The sequence below is a fragment of the Cetorhinus maximus genome, chromosome 23 (assembly GCF_964194155.1).
Source record: "Cetorhinus maximus chromosome 23, sCetMax3.hap1.1, whole genome shotgun sequence".
Taxonomy (NCBI): Eukaryota; Metazoa; Chordata; class Chondrichthyes; order Lamniformes; family Cetorhinidae; genus Cetorhinus; species Cetorhinus maximus.
This window is the reverse complement of record NC_135901.1, coordinates 30,622,119-30,644,232: the sequence shown is the minus strand read 5'-3', so window position 1 is coordinate 30,644,232 and position 22,114 is coordinate 30,622,119. Positions and strand designations below refer to the sequence as shown.

General features: G+C 46.0%; 2 protein-coding genes, 1 long non-coding RNA gene and 2 pseudogenes across 5 annotated transcripts in view; 2 read left to right on the top strand and 3 right to left on the bottom strand.

Annotated features, from left to right (window-relative positions):
* The window catches only part of LOC144696980 (uncharacterized), a 322,849-nt gene that overhangs the window by 112,139 nt on the left and 188,596 nt on the right, over positions 1 to 22,114 (top strand). The gene's annotated exons all lie outside the window — the stretch shown is intronic.
* Positions 1 to 22,114, top strand: part of LOC144697445 (uncharacterized) — a 296,141-nt pseudogene that overhangs the window by 192,183 nt on the left and 81,844 nt on the right. The gene's annotated exons all lie outside the window — the stretch shown is intronic.
* LOC144697220 (uncharacterized) overlaps positions 1 to 22,114 on the bottom strand; it is a 197,538-nt gene that overhangs the window by 149,502 nt on the left and 25,922 nt on the right. The gene's annotated exons all lie outside the window — the stretch shown is intronic.
* Positions 1 to 22,114, bottom strand: part of LOC144697155 (uncharacterized) — a 266,512-nt pseudogene that overhangs the window by 233,891 nt on the left and 10,507 nt on the right. The window lies entirely within an intron of this gene.
* LOC144697376 (uncharacterized) lies at positions 19,221 to 21,919 on the bottom strand. The gene is made up of 2 exons (XR_013580355.1): positions 21,806 to 21,919; positions 19,221 to 20,989 (listed from the first exon to the last, which is right to left on the bottom strand). It is a non-coding gene; the product is annotated as an uncharacterized LOC144697376 (long non-coding RNA).

The following is a 22,114-nucleotide window of genomic DNA, read 5'->3' as shown; positions in this document are numbered from 1 at the left end:
GTTTCTGTGGATTATTCTTTCCTTTCTTACCCCAACAGTCATTCCAGACACTCTTCCACCATTCTCAGTCTGCTGGACCTAACATTCACCCTCCCATTTCTCCTGAAGGTGCTGATTCATGCTGATGTACAGGTCCATACATACAAATGCACAAACATACGAATTAGGTGCAGGAGTTGGCCACTGGCCCCCTCGAGCTTGCTCCACATTCAATAAGATCATGGCTGATCTGAATGTAACCTCAACCTCACATTACTGCCCACCCCCAATAACCTTTCACCCCCTTGTTAATCAAGAATCTATCTAGCTGTGACTTAAAAATATTCAAAGACTCTGCTTCCACTGCCTTTTAAGGAAGAGAGTTCCAAAGACTCACAACTCTCTGAAAGAAAAAAATTTCTCCTCAGCTCTGTCTGAAATGAGCGACCCCTTATTTTTAAAGAGTGACCCCTAGTTGAAGATTCTCCCACAAGAGGAAACATCGTCTCCACATCCGCCTTGCCAAGACCCCTCAGGATTTTAAAGGTTTCAATTAAGTCGCCTCTTACTCTTCTAAATTCCAGTGGAAACAAGCCTAACTTGTCCAGCCTTTCCTCATAAGACAACCCGCCTATTCCCTTAGTCAAGTGAACTTTCTCTGAATTGCTTCTAACGCATTTACGTCTTTCTTGAAATAAGGAGACCAGCACTGTACACAGTACTCCAGATGTGGTCTCACCAGTGCCCTGTACAACTGAAGCATAGGCTCCTTACTTTTCTAATCAATTCCCCTTACAATAAATGATAACATTCTATTAGCTTTCCGAATTGCTTGCTGTTCCTGCATACTACCTTTTGTGATTCATGCACTGGAATGCCCAGATCCCTCTAAATTTCAGAGCTCTGCAATTTTTCACCTTTTTATTCTTCCTGCCAAAATGAACGATTTCACATTTGCCCACATTATACTCCATTTACCAGATCTGTGCCACTCATTTAACCTATACATGTCACTTTGTAGCCTCCATACATCCTTTCTACATTTTACTTTCCTACCTATCTTTTTGTCGTCAGCAAACTTAGCCACCATTCCTTTGGTCCCTTTATCCAATTCATTTATATAAATTGTAAAAAGTTGAGGCCCCCGTGGCACACCACTCGTCACATCCTGCCAATAAGAAAAAAACCCATTTATGCCAACTTTCTCCTTTCTGTTAGCTAACCAATCTTCAATCCATGCCAATATGTTACCTCCTACACCATGAGCTTTAATTTTCTGCAATAACCCTTGATGTGGCACTTTATCAAATGTCTTCTGGAAATCTAAGTATAGTACATCCACCGGTTCCCCTTTATCCACAGCACATGTGGCTCCTTCAAAAGACTCTAATAAATTGGTTGAACATTATTTCAATTTTACAAAACCATGTCAACTCTGCCTGATTGCCTTGAATTTTTCTAAATGCCCTGCTATAACATCTTTAATAATAGCTTCTAACATTTTCCCTATGACAGATATATAGTCAGTTTCATGTCATGGACACAGAGACCTGAAAATCTTTATGCAGGCTGCTAGCCATATATATGTGTAAAAACTGGGCCACAGATGTGTGTAATATACACTATATTACTTGATCAGAGATACAGAGGGGATGCATGGAAGAACATTATTTAGGAGCGAGTTGTAATGACCTCAAACTCGCTGCCTGTAAGGGCACTGGAAGGGGAGATGATCAATGATGTCAAAATAAAATTGTACGGTCACTTGAAGGAAATAAACTTACAAGGGAAGGGGGCCGACTGGATTGTTACACAGAGAGTCGGCATGGACTTGCATTGCTGAATGGACTCCTTCGTTGCTGTAATGACTCTATGACTGGAAATTTATAACGTAGCAACAGTACTATATTACAACACTAGAAATAATAATCAATTAAATGTATTAGAGACCCATAAATAATATGTCTAATATGTATCATATAACATCATACACTAGACATATCTCTGTCCTGTATTAATTTACTGGCCCCTTAAATGTCAGCCATCTGCTGGGGAAACCACCCCTTTAATTGTGAACATTAGGAATAAATGTGTCAAGCTGAGGGAGCAAAGGTTGTCAATGTCTTTAAGAGAGAGAGAGACCTGGACCAACCTTTCCAGAGTCTGCACCCTCCCTGGATTCACTTCCTTTCCCTTCAGTTCCTGCAAGTCAACAATTTCCCCCCATAATGAGAAAAGAAATGGAAAGGGGGGGAAAAGAAAGTGTTTTACTCACAGATGTTGGACACAGGAGGAGTTTTAGTCTGTGTGAAGCTCCATCGTCATTCACACAAAGCCCGCGCTCTGATTGGCTGGAGGACAAGAGTCCTGCTGGTCCTCCAAGTCTTCCCACTGGTTAATCCCTCAGCATTATGGGAAGGGAGGTATGCAACAGGGTCGTGGCACTGTCAGTGGGCTGGTATTCCAGAGACCCCGGGTAATTCTCTGGGGAACCGAGTACGAATGTGACCACGGCAGCTGGCAAAATTTGAATTCAACAAATACCTGGAAGTTAAGGTTTGATGATGACAGTGAAACCATTGCTGATTGTTGCAAAAACCCTTCTGATTCCATAAGGAAATCTGCTGTCCTTACCCAGTCTGGCCTACATGTGACTTCAGACACACAGCAATGCGGTTGACTCTTAAATGCCCTCTGAACAAGGGCAATTTGGGAAGAGCCACCCACATCAGAAACGACTGAGGATAAAGGGAGTGGGATGTTCTATGACATAATCTTAAACAGCTTTATCAACTTCTGTTTCAAAATGATCCTTGGGACATTGACCTTGAACCCGCAATGGACTATGTCAGAGGTAAAGGCCATACTGGGCTCAATTACATTGAAAATACAGCACAGATACAGGAGGTTTTGTTACATTTCGTTACATTGAAGGTGATATATAAATACAGGTTGTTGTTTTATTGAAGGCTGCCACTTGAACTCCCTCACTGCCCCCTAACTCCAAGACCCCTGTGATGAACAGTCTGATCAACAATCTCATTCCCACAGCATAGCCCAGCCCAGCTCAGCCAATCTCAGTGAATCTCCTCTCCTCAGGCTCCCTTGTGACTCTGTCCCTGCCCTCTCACTGTGCTGAGTTCAGGTGTGAACAAAGCATTTTTGTCTTCAGATTTTCACTCTGAAAAGTTTAATGCACCAGGAAACGATGAATAGGCTGGGTCACTTCACTCTTGGAAAGACAAGGCTGAGGGCTAATGAAGGTTTTTATAATTCTGAAAGGTTTTGATAGACACAGAAAATGTTTCCACTTGTAGGAGGGAAAGCAAAACTAGAGGCCATCAACATAAGATAGTGATTAATTAATCTAATCGGGAATTCGGGAGAAACTTCTTTCCCAGAGAGTGGTGAGAATGTGGAACTCGCTACCACAGGGAGTGGTGGAGGTGAATAACATCGATACATTTAAGGAGAAGCTTGGTAAACACATCAGGGAGAAATGAACAGAAGGATTCAATGAGAGTGAGGTGAGAAAGAATGAGAGGAGGCACAAGCGAAATATAAACACTGGCATGGATTGGGTGGTCTGAATGACCTGTTTTTGTTCAGTATATTCAATGTAATTGAACCTGGTATTGCCTTTAACTCTGACAGAGTCAATTCCGGGTTAAAGAGAAACAGTTTAACTCACAGAAGAACATTTCAGCTCATTGTTTCCAGCTATTGTCCAATCACTGCCTCTTGTCAGTCAGGTGTCCGAGTAAGGAGCCAAGACATTCAATTCAACAACAAACATCTTATGTGATTTGTTCCAATATAACTTTGAAGAGCAGATCTTTTGAAAATGGACTGAAACTATTTAAATTTACTGGGCCCCAGTCACTTCCTAAAACAATTATTATTTATCAGCCAGTCTTTTTCATATTGGAGAGTCTGTTTCTTACAGGACAACGCAGCCCACATTAATGGCAGCCCATCCGCCACCTTCAATACTCACTCCCACCACCAGTGCAGTACATGTGACTGCAGCGTGTACCATCTACAAGATGCACTGCATTGACTCACAGAAGCTCCTTCAACACCACCTTCCAAACCCACTACCTCTACCATCTCGAATAGCAACAGACACATGGGAACAGCATCAGTTGAGACTCCCCTCCGAGTGGCGCACCATCCTGACTTGGATCTCTATTGTTCAGGAAGAGAAGCGAGAGGAGTCGGGAGTTGAAGAGAAGCGGAAGAGGAGCCGGTAGTTGAAGAAAAGCGAGAGACGAGCCGGGAGCTGAAGGGAAGCGCGAGGGGAGCCGGGAGTTGAAGAGAAGCAGAAGAGGAGCCGGTACTTGAAGAGAAGCGAGAGAGGAGCCGGGAGTTGAAGAAAAGCGAGAGACGAGCCGGGAGCTGAAGGGAAGCGCGAGAGGAGCCGGCAGCTGAAGGGAAGCGCGAGAGACGCCGGCACTTGAAGTGAAGCGCGAGAGACGCCGGCAGTTGACGGGAAGCGCGAGGGGAGCCGGGAGTTGAAGTGAAGCGCGAGAGGAATCGGCAGTTGAAGAGAAGCGCGAGATACGCCGGCAGTTGAAGAGAAGGGCGAGAGGAGCCGGCAGTTGAAGAGAAGCGCGAGAGGAGTCGGGAGTTGAAGAGAAGGGCGAGAGGAGTCGGGAGTTGAAGAGAAGGGCGAGAGGAGTCGGGAGTTGAAGAGAAGGGCGAGAGGAGTCGGGAGTTGAAGAGAAGGGCGAGAGGAGCCGGCAGTTGAAGGGAAGCGCGAGAGGAGTCGGGAGTTGAAGAGAAGCGCGAGAGGAGCCGGGAGTTGAAGGGAAGCGCGAGTGGAGCCGGCAGTTGAAGGGAAGCGCGAGAGGAGCCGGGAGTTGAAGAGTCACCAGCTGCAGATCCTGGAAGCTCGGGTTTTGGAGTTGAAGCGGCGGCTGGGAACACTGGAGCATCTGCGAGGTGGAGAGTATCATGGATAGAAGGTATAGAGAGGGGAATGGCCTCTCAGGGGTGAGCAGCAACAGCCAAATTCGTTACATCACGGTTGGCTCTGCTGCACAGGGGAGGAGTAAAAAGTGTGGGAATGCAATAGTTATAGGGGATTCAATTGTAAGGGGAATAGATAGGTGTTTCTGTGGCCGCAAATGAGACTCCAGGATGTTATGTTGCCTCCTTGGTGCAAGGGTCAATGATGTCTCAGAGCGACTACAGGACATTCTGAAGGGGGAGGGTGAACAGCCAGTGGTCGTGGTACACATTGCTACAAACGACAGAGGTAAAATTCTAGAGTCCATTATAAAAGATTTAATTGCTGTGCACGCGGAAAACAGTGGCAGAATCGGACAGAGTCAGCATGGATTTATGAAAGGGAAATCATGCTTGACAAATCTACTGGAATTTTTGGAGGATGTAACCAGTAGAGTTGATGAGGGGGAGCCAGTGGATGTGGTTTATTTGGACTTTCAGAAGGCTTTTGACCAAGTCCTACATAAGAGATTGGTGTGTAAAATTAAAGCGCATGGGATTGGGGGTCGTGTATTGAGATGGATAGCAAACTGCTTGGCAGACAGGAAACAAAGAGTAGGAATAAACGGGTCTTTTTCCGAATGGCAGGCAGTGACTAGTGGGGTACCGCAGGGATCAGTGCTGGGATCCCAGTTATTCACAATATATATTAATGATTTAGATGAGGGAATTAAAAGTAATGTCTGCAAATTTGAAGATGACAGAAAGCTGGGTGGGAGGGTGAGCTGTGAGGAGGATGCAGAGATGCTTCAGTGTGATTTGGACAAGCTGAGTGAGTGGGCAAATGCATGGCAGATGCAGTATAATGTGGATAAATGTGAGGTTATCCATTTTGGTAGCAAAAACAGGAAGGCAGACGATTATCTGAATGGCTCTAAATTAAGAGAGGGGAATGTGCAACGAGACCTGGGTGTCCTTGTACACCAGTCACTGAAGGTAAGCATGCAGGTGCAGCAGGCGGTAAAGAAGGCAAATGGTATGTTGGCTTTCATAGCCAGAGGGTTCAAGTACAGGAACGGGGATGTCTTGCTGCAATTGTGTGAGACCACACCTGGAATATTGTGTGCAATTTTGGTCTCCTTATCTGAGGAAGGATGTTCTTGCTATAGAGGAATGCAGCAAAGGTTTACCTGACAGATTCCTGGGATGGTGGGATTGACATATGAGAAGAGATTGAATCGATTAGGATTATATTCGCTGGAGTTCAGAAGAATGAGGGAGGATCTCATAGAAACCTATAAAATTCTAACAGGGCTAGACGGGGTAGATGCAGGAAGGATGTTCCCGATGGTGGGGGAGTCCAGAACCAGGGGTCACAGTCTGAGGATATGGGGTAGACCATTTAGGACTGAGATGAGGAGAAATTTTTTCACCCAGAGAGTGGTGAGCCTGTGGAATTTGTTACCACAGAAAGTAGTTGAGACCAAAACATTGTATGTTTTTAAGGAGTTAGATATAGCCCTTGGGGTGAAAGGGATCAAAAGGTATGGGGAGAAAGCGGGAGCAGGCTATTGATTTGGATGATCAGCCATGATCATAATGAATGGCAGAGCGGGCTCGAGGAGCCTAATGGCCTTCTCCTGCTCCCACTTTCTATGTAAAGAAGGGATGAGGTCCTCAAAGCAGAATATAGGGTGTTAGGAAGTAAGTTGAAAAGTAGGACCTCAAAGGCAGTGATCTCAGGATTACTACCAACGCCACGTGCTAGTCAGAGTAGAAATAGCAAGATATATCGGATGAATACGTGGCTGAAGAGATGGGAGGGTATCAGATTCCTGGGACATTGGGACCGGTTCTGGGTAACGTGGGACCAGTACAAACTGGCGAGGTTACACCCGGGCAGGACCAGTACTGATGTCCAAGGGGGAGCATTTGCCAGAGTGGTTGGGGAGGGTTTAAGCTAAAATGGCAGGGGGATGGGAACCTATGCAAGGAGTCAGAGGAGTGGGAATCAAGGACATCAACAAAAGACAGAATGGGGAATTAGAAAAGTAATAGGCAGAGAAATCAAGGGCAAGAATCAAACAGGGCCTCAGTGAAAAATTGTGGGAATGGGACAAGTAATGTTAAAAGGACAAGCCTTAAGGCTTTGTACCTTAACGCAAGGAGCATTCGCAATAAAGTGGATGAATTAAATGCACAAATAGATGTAAACAGGTATGATATAGTCGGGATTACGGAGACATGGCTGCAGGGTGACCAGAGATGGGAACTGAATATCCAGGGGTATTCAGTATTTAGGAAGGACAGACAGGAAAAGGAAAAGGCAGTGGAGTTGCATTGCTGGCTAAAGAGGAAATTAACGAATAGCAAGGAAAAATATTAGCTCTGACGATGTGGAATCTATATGGGTAGAGCTGAGAAACACTAAGGGGCAAAAAAACGTTAGTGGGGGTTGTTTATAAACCCCCAAACTATAGTGGTGATGTTGGGAATGGCATTAAGAAGGAAATTAGAAATGCGTGCAAAAAAGGAACATCTGTAATTATGGGTGACTTTAATCTGCATATAGATTGGGCAAATCAAATTAGTAACAATACCGTAGAGGAAGAATTCCTGGAGTGGATACAGGATGGTTTCCTGGGCCAATACATTGAGGAACCAACTGGAGAACAGGCCATCCTAGACTGGGTATTTTGTAATGAGAAAGGAATAATTGGCAATCTAGGTTTGCGAGGCTCCTTGGGGATGAGCGACCATAATATGATAGAATTCTTCATCAAGATGGAAAGTGATGTAGTTGATTCTGAGACTCGGGTCCTGAATCTTAATAAAGGAAACTATGATGGTATGAGGCGCGAGTTGGCTATAATGGATTGGGAAACGTTATTTAAAGGGATGAGCTCAGTCAGTCTCATACTCTTGCCTCTGAGTCTGAAGGTTCTGGTTTCAAGTCCCCACTCCAGAGACTCGAGTCCCCCATAATCCAGGGCTGGCACTCTTACAGTCTTCAACTGCCAGGTTCCCAAGCTCTGGAATTCCCTTCCTTAACCCCTCCACTTCTCTCTCCTCCTTTTAGACTCTGCTTAAAACCTACCTTTTCTTCTCTCACATCAAGGTCTCAATAAACTGTGTCCCCAAAACAAAGCTGATTTATTTGACATTTACCAGAATATTAATCTCAGTCCAGTTATAGGGGTTATTAAAATCAACAGAAACAAACCCCAACTGTCAGAATGAACATGGTTCAGTCCTGGTTGTGATTAGCAGCAGCAATAACAACAGAATCCAGCACCTGAAGTGAACAATGTCGTGTCAGGAGCTGGGATGAGCGAGTGAATCAGTTCCCACACTTGGAACATTTAATCAGCCTCTCGCCAGTCTGAACCCACTGCTCGGCCAGCAGGCTGGATGACTGAGTGACACCATTCCCACATACGGAGCAGGTGAACGGCCTCTCCCCGGTGTGAGCTCACATAAATGTAATCGAGCTGAATGAGGAAGTGAATCCCTTTCCTTATATGGCTAATCCAGTTCAGTTTCTGGTCAATGATGACCTCCAGGATGTTGACAGGGAAGCTGTTAGTGAAGACGTGGCAGTGCTTGGTACCGGAGAAAATGGTGTTTCCATAATTCCCACTGCTGGTCTCTCTGTGGTCCTCGAGGCAGGGACTGCTCACCAGGTACAGTCATTGTTACCTCTCTCCAGCGCCTCCTTCCGGACAGGGACAGGGACTGCTCACCAGATACAGTCACCGTTACCTCTCTCCAGCGCCTCCTTCAGGACAGGGACAGGGACTGCTCACCAGGTACAGTCACCGTTACCTCTCTCCAGCGCCTCCTTCCGGACAGGGACAGGGACTGCTCACCAGATACAGTCACCGTTACCTCTCTCCAGCGCCTCCTTCAGGACAGGGACAGGGACTGCTCACCAGGTACAGCCATCATTACCTCTATCCAGAGCCTCATTTTGTGCCAGTATTTTATGAGCTGCTTTCAGAGGTTTCTTCACCCTGTGGTTCCTTCGATAACACCGATGTGTTTTTTACATCAATGTCTCACTTGCTGCCACCATGTTCGGAGATGTGTCCTTCTATCTCGGACTCTAGGCCTGGGATGTGGCTAGCAGACAAACTGTAGACACACTCTGGTATCTGCTAAACACTTGTTCATTAGTACTACATCCAAACAGGTTACAGAGAAGGCACGTTGTTCCGAGGCACAATTCCAACCTCCCTCTCTCACTCTCAGAGAGTGAGTCTAACACGTGACTGACTGATGTCAGTGGTACATCATTAACTATGTCACCATTAGCATATCCCATCTGTTAACCCTTTCTACTACAGTTCGATCATGGATGTGGTGAACAGCAGCAAGAACAGCAGAATCAAATTCCTGTAATCACTTGTGAACCCACTGGTGCCCCAGCAGGTTGGATACCTGAGTGAAGTCCTTTCCACACTCGGAACAGGTGAACGGTCTCTTCCCGGTGTGAACGTGCTGGTGTGTCAGAAGGTGGGATGAATCACTGAATCACTTCCCACTCGCGGAGCAGGTGAAGGGCCTCTCCCCAGTCTGAACTCATCGGTGTGTCAGCAGCTGGGATGAATCAGTGAATCCCTTCCCACACTCGGAGCAGGTGAATGGTCTCTTCCCAGTGTGAACTTGCTGGTGCCAGCCACCAGCACATTCACACGGAGGGGAGACCTTTCATCTGCCCTGAGTGTGGGAAGGGATTCAGTGAATCATCCAGCCTGCTGAGACACCAGCGAGTTCACACCACGGAGAGACCATTCACTTTCTCCGTGTGTGCGAAGGGATTCAGTGATTCATCCGGCCTGCTAAGACACCAGCGAGTTCACACTGGGGAGAGGCTGTTCACCTGTTCTGAGTGTGGTAAGGGATTTAATCAGTTATCCAACCTGCTAAGACACCAGCAAGTCCACAAGTGATTCCAGGGGTTGGATTCTGCTGTTATTGCTGCTGTTAATCACATCCAGGACTGAACCATGTTCATTCTGACACTTGGTGAAGTGGGAGTTTCGGAGGGTTTCTTTCTGCTGGACTGGCCGGCCTCACAACTTTGCTTCCAGTGGGCTGATGTTCTTTGAGCCTGGGAGTGCACATTTCCACTGAAATGATCTACAAAACCTGATTAAGGACATTTGTTTTATCCTGGAGAGTAAATTATGTTTTTCCTACCACTACAGGTAGATCTAAAATAAATACCTTTGTCTCTGTTCCATTGAGTCTACAGCACAGGACCAGGCTAATCATCTCAATTGGTCTCTGTCAGTATTTATGTTCCTCATGAGCCTCCACCCTGCCCACTTCATCTCCCCCCCCATCAGCATATCCATCTATTCCTTTCTCCCTCATGTATGTATCTAGCTTCCCCTTAAATGTATTCATGCTATTCACCTCAACCACTCACTGTGGTAGTGAGTTCCACATTCTCACCACTCGCTGGGTAAAGAGGTTTCTCATGAAATCCTGATTGGATTATTTAACCCCTTCATCATCTTAAAGACTTCCATCAGGTCACCCTTCAGTCTTCTCTTTTCTAGAGAAAAGCAGCCCCAGCCTTTCCTGAGGGTTATATGCTCTCAGTTCTGGTATTATTATTGTGAATCTTTGTTGCCCCTTCTCCAGCGCCTCTATTTCCTTTTTCTAAATGGAGATCACATATGTTGACAGTACTCCCAGTGTGGTCTAACCATGGTTCGAAACAAGTTGAACATAACCTCCCTGCTTTTCAATTCTATCCCTCTAGAATGGTGCCCTAAATCTGGGCCCCACACTTTAGGAAGGATGTAAAGTTCTTAGAGAGGGTGCAGAGGAGATTGATGAGAGTGGCCCCAGGGATGAGGGACTTCAGTTAGTTGAAGAGACTGGAGCAGCTGAAATTGTTTTTTTTTTTAATCGCAGAGTCATTCAAGTAGAGAAGGAGTCCATTCAGCCCATCATGTCAATGCCGGCTCACTGCAGAGCAAACTAGTCAGTCCCATTTCCTTGTTCTATCCCTGTTGCCCTGAAAATGTATTTCCCACAACTGCCCATCCAGTTTCCTTTTGAAACTGTTCACTGTCTATGCTTCCACCCACCTCGCAGACAGCGAGTTCCAGGTCATCACCACTCAGTGTAAAAACGTTCCTCCTAATTTCCCCCCCATATCTTTTTATTGTCATTCTTTCATGGGATGTGGGTGTCACTGTCTGGGCCCCTCCCTAATTGCCCCTTGAGAAGGTGGTGTTGAGCATCCTTCTTGAACCGCTGCAGTCCAGGTGGTATAGGTACACCCACAATGCAGTTAGGAAGGGAGTTCCAGGATTTGACCCAGTGCCAGTGAGGGAACAGTGATGTAGATATATCTCCCGTACAAAACCTGTGTCCCCCTCGTCCTTGTACCATCAGCTGATGGGAACAGCTTTTCGTTGTCCACCTTATCTAAACCTGTCATAATCTTGTACACCTCTATCAAATCTCCCCTCAATCTCCTTTGCTCCAAGGAGAACAACCCCAGCTTCTCCAACCTAACCTTGTGGTTAAAATCCCTCATCCCTGGAACCATTCTGGTAAATCTCCTCTCCACCCTCTCAGGGACCCTCACATCCTTCCTAAAGTGTGGTGACCAGAACTGGACTCAATACTCTAGTTGTGGCCTAACCAGAACTTTATAAAAGTTCAGCATAACTTCCCTGCTTTTGTTCTGAAGCCCAAGATCCCACGTGCCTTGCTAATTCCTCTCTCACTCTGTCCTGCCACCTTCAATGACCTCTGCACATGAACCGCCAGGCCCCTCTGCCCCTGCTCATTCTTTAGAACTGTGCCATTAAGTCTATATTTCCTCTCCCTATCCCCTCTGCTAAATCACATCACCTCAGACTGCTCTGTATGAAATTCCATCTGCCACTTCAGAAAATGTTGAGGGGAGATTTAAGTGTTAAACTAAACACACAGAGAAGAGGAGGCACTGCTTTCTTTAATATGTCACCCACAATTGAAGATGATCCCCTCCCTTTCAATGCACACGGGGCCCATAGAGCACAGAAGGAGGCCATTCGGCCCATCATACTTCTTTGAAAGAGCTGTCCAATTAATCCCATCAACCTGCAATTTTCTTTTCCTTTCAAGAATCTGTCCCATTCCCTTCTGAAAGATACAGTTGAATTTGCTTCCAGCGCGTTTTCAGGCAGTGAATTCCAAATCACAACAACTCGCTGTGTTTTTTAAAACAAAAAAATCCTCAGCTTGGATGTGGTGTGTTTGAATTTTCAAAAAGCGTTTGGAAAGGTGTCAAACCGGAGGTTTATACAGAAAATGAGCTCTCAATCTCTGTGAATGATTTCGATGTTGGACCGAATGTAATATCTCCAAGTTTGCTGACAATTAAACAAGGACTTGTATTTCTATAGCGCCTTTCACAACCACAGGACGTCCCTAAGCGCTTTACAGCCAATTAAGTACTTTTGAGGTGTAGTCACTGTTGTAATGTAGGAAACGCGGCAGCCAATTTACACACAGCAAGATCCCACAAACAGCAATGTGATCATGAGCAGATGATCTGCTTTTAGTGATGTTGATTGAGGGATGGATATTGACAAGGACACCGGTGATAACTCCCCTGCTCTTCTTCGAAATTTTGGCTGTGGGATCTTTTACATCCACCTGAGAAGGCAGATAGGGCTGGCAGTTTAACATCTCATTCGAGAGAAGATTGCATTGACAATGCAGAACTCCCCCAGTGCTGGCACTGGGAATGTGGGCTTTGATTTTTGTCCTCAGGTCCCAGGTGTAGGATTTGAACCCACAGCCTCCTGACCCAGATATGAGAATATTACCCACTGAGCCACAGCTGACAGTATAGACAATACAAAGTATGGAAAGTTACCCTTTGCCTCCAGCGTCTAAATCTAATAATAACATCCCCAGTATAAATAACAAGTGGTTGAGTGACAAATATTGAACTGTTGGTTTAGAGCCACAAGTTTCAACTTCCCATTTGAGCTTCCAGCACCTTTCTGTCTCTCTATTGCTCATGTCAATGACAGCCAGGCGACGGAGCTGAGGGCTGAATTTAGCTGAGAATAATGGGGCCTGTGCCCCAGTTGGGAAACTGCCATGGGCGTCACATTGATAGAGAGACAGCAAGGTGCTAAGGACTGAGTGGTAAATGGGCCTCCAACTAATCGGGGCACAGGAGGGGGTGACCGGGGCTGATGGTGACCCGACCCCCGGGATTCAGTGCTCCTGTGTCCAAAGTGGGGATTCACAGGAACAGGGTACAGAGGAGCCAAAGAGAAAACATTTGGGTCCAGAACATAGTGCACAACCTTTCACACTGGTTGTCTTCGATCCTCAAGTCATTTCCTGTTTATTAACCACATTCTGTTTCATTAATAAACTTTTATCAGTAAAAATATTTGATTTTTCTGGACTCTTCATGATTAGATATCTGTACTTTAGGGAAAGTGGGTGAGAGGGGTTGGCAGGCTCTTTAACAGAAAGTGAGTCCCTCTAAGATAATTGGCAAAGGAGCCAGAGGGGGAGATGAGATTTTATTTTTGACACAGCAATGTTAGAAAATGGGGTTCAGGGAGTCATTTAACCCTTTATCCCATTTTCCCAAACTCTGAAATGATTCACAGTGATAACCCTTATTGGTGACAGTGGTTTGATTTTATTCAGTATAAATAAGACCTGACACATGCTCATGTCTGAGCAGTAGTATCAAAGTGCAGCAGCATTACCATTACACTCTGGGTAGATGCACCATCTCCACGTAAATGCTCCCTGGTCTGCCCCAGATGCCATGGCACCAGTCAATACAATATGTAAAACCTCTACAAATCTCTGTGCTCTGGGAATCCCTTCTGATATTTTTTGACATCACAAAGTCTATGGAGACTGATTTTACCCAATCATTGCTGAGCTACCATTTGAACAGACCAATTACAAAACCTGTCATTGAACCATCTGTACCCGCCCAAGCCACATCAAACTCGCAAACAATTGGCTTCCCACGCTCCGTCCCTGATACAGGGAGTCAGCATTCCAAACTACAATTTCCCTTCCTGTCACCTGTCTACCATCCTCACCCAGAGAATAATCATAACAGGAATAAAAACAGAAGTGTAACAATCAAGTTAAAAATAAATGCACAGACAGTCATAGTTTTTATTTAGTGTTCACTAATTAGCAAGAAAACCCGAAGTAGGGGGTCCCCCAGGATTCTTACAGTCCACACCTTGACGGGGAGGAGAACTCTCTCTGACCCCTCACTCAATTTCACTCCGTTATTTTCCAGTTCTGTTCTGGCCCCACCTAGGGTAACATCTACTCGATCTTTTCTTCTCCTAAAGGAGCGCTGTGAGTTCTAGGCTACTCGTGTGCTTGCACAGGAACAGGAGAGTGAGCATATCCTAAGTGGGGCACAGCGAGAGTGGGTATTCAGAATTTGGTGCAAAGCGGGAATTTGGTGCACAGGGGACGAGGTGTTCTTTGCATTTTTTCCTTGCTATCCAACTTCTGAAATCTTCAGAGCGTGCTGCAGCAGGAGAGGCTACAAGGGAAAGGAACCACTGGTAAGTAGTGGGTAAAGTATTTACTACTTTAATCGCTTATAGTTTAAGGTCTTTTTGTGGTTTACAGTTTGTATACTCTACAGTAACGAGGATCAGGAAAGAAGGGCCCTAGAGTAATTGACTTAAAAGGTTTAATTTAAAGGGATAAGTCATGGCAGGAGCACTCAAAGCCGTGGTGTGCTCCTCGTGCTCCATGTGGGAAGCCGGGGACATTTCCAGTGCCCGGGACAAGCATGTGTGCAGGAAGTGTGCCCAGCTGCAGCTCCTGCAAGCTCGGGTTTCAGAGCTGGAATGGCGGCTGGGGACACTGTGGAGCATCCGCGAGTCTGAGAGCATCGTGGATAGCATGTTTAGAGAGGTGGTCACACCGCAGATGAAGGGACTTGAGGAAGGAAGGGAATGGGTGACCGCCAGGCAGTGCAAGAAAAATAGGCAGGTAGTTCAGGAGTCCCCTGGGGTTCTGCTCGCAAATCGGTATTCCATTTTGGAGGCTGATGAGAGCGCTGGTTCCTCCAGGGAGTGCGGACAGAGCCAAGTTTCTGGCACCATAAGCAGCCTGTCTGTACAGGAAGGGAGGAAGGGAGGAAGAGCAATAGTAATAGGGGATTCTATAGTCAGGTGAACAGATAGGCGCTACTGTGGCCGTCAACGTGACTCCAGGATGGTATGTTGCCTCCCTGGTGCCAGGGTCCGGGATGTCACTGAACGGCTGCAGGGCATCCTGAAGAGGGAGGGTGATAAGGCAGAGGTCATGGTACATGTTGGTACCAATGACATAGGTAGAAAGAGGGATGAGGCATCAAGAATTCAGGGAGTTAGGTAGTAGACTAAAAAGCAAGACCTCTCAGGTTGTAATCTCTGAATTACTCCCAATGCCACGTGCTAGTGAGCTCAGAAGTAGAATAGCACAGATGAATACGTGGCTTAAGAGTTGGTGCAGGAGGTCAAATCGTCTCAATTTCTGGTGATAGACTGTCCACCAATATCCTTTACAAGCCTACCAACTCCCACAGCTACCTCAACTACAGCTCCTCACACCCCGCTTCCTGTAAGGACTCCATCCCATTCTCTCAGTTCCTTCGCCTCCGTCGCATCTGTTCTGATGACGCTACCTTCAAAAACAGCTCCTCTGACATGTCCTCCTTCTTCCTTAACCAAGGTTTTCCACCCACGGTCGTTGACAGGGCCCTCAACCGTGTCCGGCCCATCTCCCGCGCATCCGCCCTCATGCCTTCTCCTCCCTCCCAGAAACATGATAGGGTCCCCCTTATCCTCACTTATCATCCCACCAGCCTCCGCATTCAAAGGATCATTCTCCGTCATTTCCGCCAACTCCAGCATGATGCCACCATCAAACACATCTTCCCTTCACCCCCCCTGACGGCATTCCGTAGGGATCGTTCCCTCCGGGACACCCTGGTCCACTCCTCCATCACCCCCTACTCCTCAACCCCCACCTACGGCACCTCCCCATGCATACGCAAAATATGCAACACCTGCCCCTTCATTTCCTCTCTCCTCACCGTCCAAAGGCCCAAACACTCCTTTCAAGTGAAGCAGCATTTCACTTGCATTTCCCCCAACTTAGTCTACTGCATTCGTTGCTCCCAATGCGGTCTCCTCTACAGTGGAGAGACCAAACGCAGACTGGGCAACCACTTTGCAGAACACCTTCGGTCTGTCCGCAAGAATGACCCAGACCTCCCTGTCGCTTGCCATTTTAACACTCCACCCTGCTCTCTTGCCCACATGTCTGTCCTTGGCTTGCTGCATTGTTCCAGTGAAGCTCAACGCAAACTGGAGGAACAGCACCTCATCTTCCGACTAGGCACTTTACAGCCTTCCGGACTGAATATTGAGTTCAACAACTTTAGATCTCGAACTCCCTCCTCCATCCCCACCCCCTTTCCGTTTCTTCCCCCTCCCTTTTGTTTTTTCCAATAATTTATATAGATTTTTCTTTTCCCACCTATTTCCATTATTTTTAAATCTATACCTTTTATGCCCTTTTAGTCTTATTTCACCCCACCTCCACTAGAGCTATCTGTACCTTGCGTGTCCTGCCATCTATTCTTAATTAGCACATTCTTTTAGATAATATCACCACCTTCAACACCTCTTTGTTCTTTTGTCTGTGACATCTTTTGATTATCTGCTCCTATCACTGCTTGCTTGTCTCTACAACCACCACCCCACCACTTCTCTCCCCCCACCCCCCCACCTTAAACCAGCTTATATTTCACCCCTCTCCTATTTTTACTTAGTTCTGTTGAAGAGTCATGAGGACTCGAAATGTCAACTTTGTTCTTCTCCGCCGATGCTGCCAAACCTGCTGAGTTTTTTCAAGGTATTGGAGGTGTTCGCAGGCTTACAAGTGGACAAATCTCCAGGTCCGGATGATTTGTGTCCAAGCCTGCTGAGGGAGGCAAGGGAGGAGATCGCAGGGGCCCTGACCCAAATTTTTAATTCCTCTCTGGCCACAGGGGAGGTGCCAGAGGACTGGAGAACAGCTAATGTGGTTCCGCTATTTAAGAAGGGTTGTAGAGATAAGCTAGGGAACTGCAGGCCAGTGAGTCTCACGTCAGTGTTCAGGAAACAATTGGAGAAATTTCTGAAGGAGAGTATCTATCTCCACTTCGAGAGGTAAGGTTTGATCAGGGATAGTCAGCATGGCTTTGTCAGAGGGAGGTCATGCCTAACAAATTTGATTGAATTTTTTGAGGAGGTGACCAGGTATGTCGGTGAGGGTAGTGCAGTTGATGTAGTTTATATGGATTTCATCAAAGCCTTTGACAAGGTCCCACATGACTTATAAAGAAGGCAAATGCACATGGGATACAGGGTAATTTGATAAGGTGGATTCAAAATTGGCTTAGTTGTAGGAGGCAGAGGGTGATGACAGAAGGATGCTTTAGTGACTGGAAGCCAGTGTCCAGTGGCGTACCACAGGGATCTGTGCTCGGTCCCCAATTATTTGTCATTTATATAAACGACATAGATGACTATGTGGGGTGTAGGATTAAGTTTGCGGATGACACAAAGATTGGCCGGGTGGTTAACAGTGAGCTTGAGTGTCTTGAGCTACAGGAAGATATAGATGGGATGGTCAAATGGGCAGATAAGTGGCGGATGGAATTTAACCCTGAAAAGTGTGAGCTGATACACTTTGGAAGGAGTAATTTGACAAGGAAGTATTCAATGAACAGCATGGCACTAGGAAGTTCTGAGAAACAAAGGGACCTTGGCGTGTGTGTCCATAGATCTCTGAAGGCAGAGGGGCATGTTAGTGGGATGGTGAAAAAGGCATATGGGACACTTGCCTTTATCAATTAAGGCATAGATTACAAAAGTAGGGAGGTCATGTTGGAGTTGTATAGAACCTAGGTGAGGCCACAGCTGGAGTACTTGTGCAGTTCTGGTCACCACATTATAGGAAGGATGTGATTGCACTGGAGGGGGTGCAGAGGAGATTCACCAGGATGTTACCTGGGATGAAACATTTAAATTATGAAGAGAGGTTGGATAGACTTGGGTTGTTTTCGCTGGAGCAGAGAAGACTGAGGGGCGACCTGATCGAGGTGTACAAGATTATGAGGGGCATGGACAGGGTGGATAGGGAGCAGCTGTTCCCCTTAGTTGAAGGGTCAGTCACAAGGGGGCATAAGTTCAAGGTGAGGGGCAGGAGGTTTAGGGGGGATGTGAGGAAAAACTTTTTTACCCAGAGGGTGGTGACAGTCTGGAATGCACTGCCTGGGAGGGTGGTGGAGGCAGGTTGCCTCACATCCTTTAAAAAGTACCTGGATGAGCACTTGGCACGTCATAACATTCAAGGCTATGGGCCAAGTGCTGGTAAATGGGATTAGGTAGGTAGGTCAGTGCAGATGCGATGGGCCGAAGGGCCTCTTCTGCACTGTGATTCTGTGACAGTATATAAGGACATATGCTTCAAGCAACAGATCAAGCAAGGATGTAAAATATTCTCCAGCTCTCTCCTGAACCCTGTCTAGCTTGTGGAGAGTTGTCACTCAGTATTATTTCTCCTAAGCACTTAATTGACCCAATCCAAATGTTGATCTCTGTTGGTTCAATTTTAGTCACTTTTTGACCATGACCAGTGTGTTTAATTCTATACTGATTGTTTTAAAGTCAGTTTCTCTCTGGAGTATGTGTCAATGCTTTGATGATGTCAAAATATTGTCTCATTCTCTTGGTCACATTAACTATTTCATGTCATGTTGTTTGTCAAGTAGCTGGGTATGTTTGGGACCCGTTCCTCAGTCCACTTCACCATGAATTTACGCGTCCTATTGTCTTCACACGTAACAAATCACATCTGCACACTCACACCGGTATCCCAATGTCAGGCCACATATTCTGAACTTTGAGGTGTGCTTATCAAAAGACCAATGTGAGTGTCTGTCTTTGCTTATCTCCCCCTGTTATCGTCCCGATATTTCAGGTGGTGGCCAGGCTGTCAAATGTGGTTTTCTTTAAAACAAAATTCATAGGTAAGGATGTAAATATCTCCCAGAGAAATCTATCAACTTATTCATCTCATCTACACCTCCCTGACTTTTACTAGAATTCAGGTGGATACCAGATTGATACATTCCACTGATCACCCGGGTGAGTTACTCCAATTCGTTTACTGTCCAATACAATATATTCATCATATCTTTAAAACAGAAATCAAACATTCCCAATTGATTTCAGGCATTAACATATTGTTTTATTTATTTTAGACGTCAGGCTGGGGTTGTTTTCCTTGAATCCGGGAGGTTGAGGGGAGATTTGATAGAGGTGTACAAGATTATGACAGGTTTAGATAAGGTGGACAAAGAAAAGCTGTTCCTATTCGCTGATGGTACAAGGAGGAGAGGGACACAGATTTAAGGTTTTGGGCAGGAGATGCGGGGAGGATGCGAGGAGTAATATTTTTACACAGCGAGCGGTAATGACCTGGAACTCGCTGTCTATGAGGGGCGGGGTGGGAAGCAAAGACAATGAACAATTTCAAAAGGCAATTGGATGGACTCAGTGATAGAATGGGGGAATGGGACTGTCTAGATTGCTCTACAGAGAACTCGCATGGACTTGATGGGCTGAATAGTCTCCTTGTATATCTTAGTGACTCCATGATTCGAAGACAAAAAATTCAGCTGCTCCAGTCTCTGCAAATAACTGAAGTCCCTCATTCCTGGTGCCATTGTCATAAATCTCCTCTGCACCCTCTGGAAGAACTTCATATCTTTCCTAAAATGTGGGGCCCAGATACAGTCAGCACATTTAAAGGGTCTCTCATTGGTGTGAGTGACATGGTGTGTCAGCTGGATGACTGAGGGAATCGCTGCCCACACACGGTGCAGGTGAATGGCCTCTCTCCAGTGTGAACTTGCTGATGTGTCAACAGGTGGGACAATCATGTGAATACCTTCCCATGCTCCGAGCAGGTGAATGGCCTCTCCCCACTGTGAGCTCGCTGGTATCTCAGTAGGCTGGATAAATAAGCAAATCCCTTCTCTTATTGGAGCAGGTAAATGGCCTCTACCCAGTGTGAACTCGCTGGTGCATCTGCAGTTTGGACAACTGAATGAATCCTTTCCCACACTCAGAGCAGGTGAATGGTCTCCCCCTGGTGTGCAGTCGCTGGTGTTCCTGCAGGTTGGATGAACTTCTCAACCTCTTTGTGCGGAGAGAGCAGCTGAACGGTCTCTCCTCAGTGTGAAAACGCTGGTGGAACATCAGTTCCCGACAGCTTTTGAAGCTACTCCCACATTCGAACATTTAAAGGGTCTCTCATCAGTGTGAGTGACATGGTGTCTCAGCAGACTGGATGACTGAGTGAATCGTTTCCCACACATGGTGCAGATGAACAGACTCTCCCTGGTGTGAACTCACTGGTGTATCCGCAAGTGAGACGACTCAGTGAATCCCTTCCCACAGTCAGAGCAGGTGAATGGTCTCTCCCCGGTGTGAACTCGCTGGTGTCTCATCAGGTGGGATGAATGAGTGAATCCCTCCCCACACATGTAGCAGGTGAACAGCCTCTCTCCAGTGTGGCTGCGTCGATGAATTTCCAGCTTTGATGGGGATATGAATCCCTTCCCACAGTCCCGTCATTTCCACAGTTTCTCCATTGTGTGGGTGTCCTTAGGTCGCCCCAGATTCAATGATCAACTGAGCAGTCCACACACAGAGCATGTGTACAGTCCCTCTCGTGATTTTTTGTCAGGCTGCGTAACTGGTCAAAGCTCTTTCCACAGTCAGTGCACTGGAACACTCTCACTCAGATGTGTCTGTCTCAGTGCATTTCCAATAACCCTGATTTCAAAACCATCGGAAGCAGACAGAACAGACAAACATTTCTCCTTCTAGATTCAAAAGCCATTGATATTCAGCTCCTGATGAATTGAGTGACTCTGTCAGATCCTGATGTGACGTTTGATTTGAGATTTCTGTCTGCAACTTCTAATATTCTGTAAAAGGAGTTTACAAAAGTCATCACCGTCAGTCAATTATAGAAATTCAGAACAGACAATTCTAGTTTCTATGGAACATTCTTTCCTCTCTCACCCAAAAGCTGTAAATCTGTCCCACACACTCTCCCTCCATTCCTACTCTGCTGTACCTAATATACACCCTCCCAATACTCCTGAAGGTGTCAATTCATGCTGATTGATTGATCCATGCTCAGTGGTTCCAGTGCAGGACACAAAGTCCTGAAAATCTACCTGTAGGCTGCGAGACCTGGAACTCACTGACTGGTGGAAGCAGAGATGATGAACGATTTCAAAAAGAAATTGAGTGATAACTTGAAGGAAATAAACATGCAAGGGAACGGGGATATAGAAAGGGAATAGGACTGACTGGATTGCTCTACAGAGACTCGACAGGGATTTGAGTTGCTGAATGGACTCCTGTATTCGTAATGAATCTATGGCTGGAAATAAATAACCTAGCTACAGTAATATATTACAGGACTAGAAAAAATAATAAATGTATTTTATTAGAGAACCAGAAATAATACATTTAATATGAACCATTAAACAACACTGGACTCTGAACATTAGCAAAGAGACCATCATTTTAGCAAGAAAAATAAATGTGTCAAGCTGAGAGAGCAAAGGATGTCAATGTCTTTAAGAGAGAGAGAGAGAGACCTGGGCCAACCTTTCCAGAGTCTGCACCTTCCCTGGATTCACTTCCTTTCCCTTCAGTTCCTGCAAGTCAACAATTTCCCCCAGAATGAGAAAAGAAATGGAAAGGGGGAGAAAAGAAAGTGTTTTACTCACAGATGTTGGACACAGGAGGAAGTTTTAGTCTGAAACAAAAACAGAATTACCTGGAAAAACTCAGCCGGTCTGGCAGCATCGGTGGAGAAGAAATCAGTTGACGTTTCGAGTCCCAAAACCACAGTTTTCAACTGTTCTGTTGAAGGGTCATGAGGACTCGAGACGTCAACTGTGCTCTCCTCCGTCGATGCTGCCGGACCTGCTGAGTTTTTCCAGGTGTTTCTGTTTCTGTTAAGGTTTCCAGGCAACCGGCTGACGGCTCCAGCCAGAGCGAGAAGCCGCTCGAAGAACTCGGGAGAGGAGAAGCTG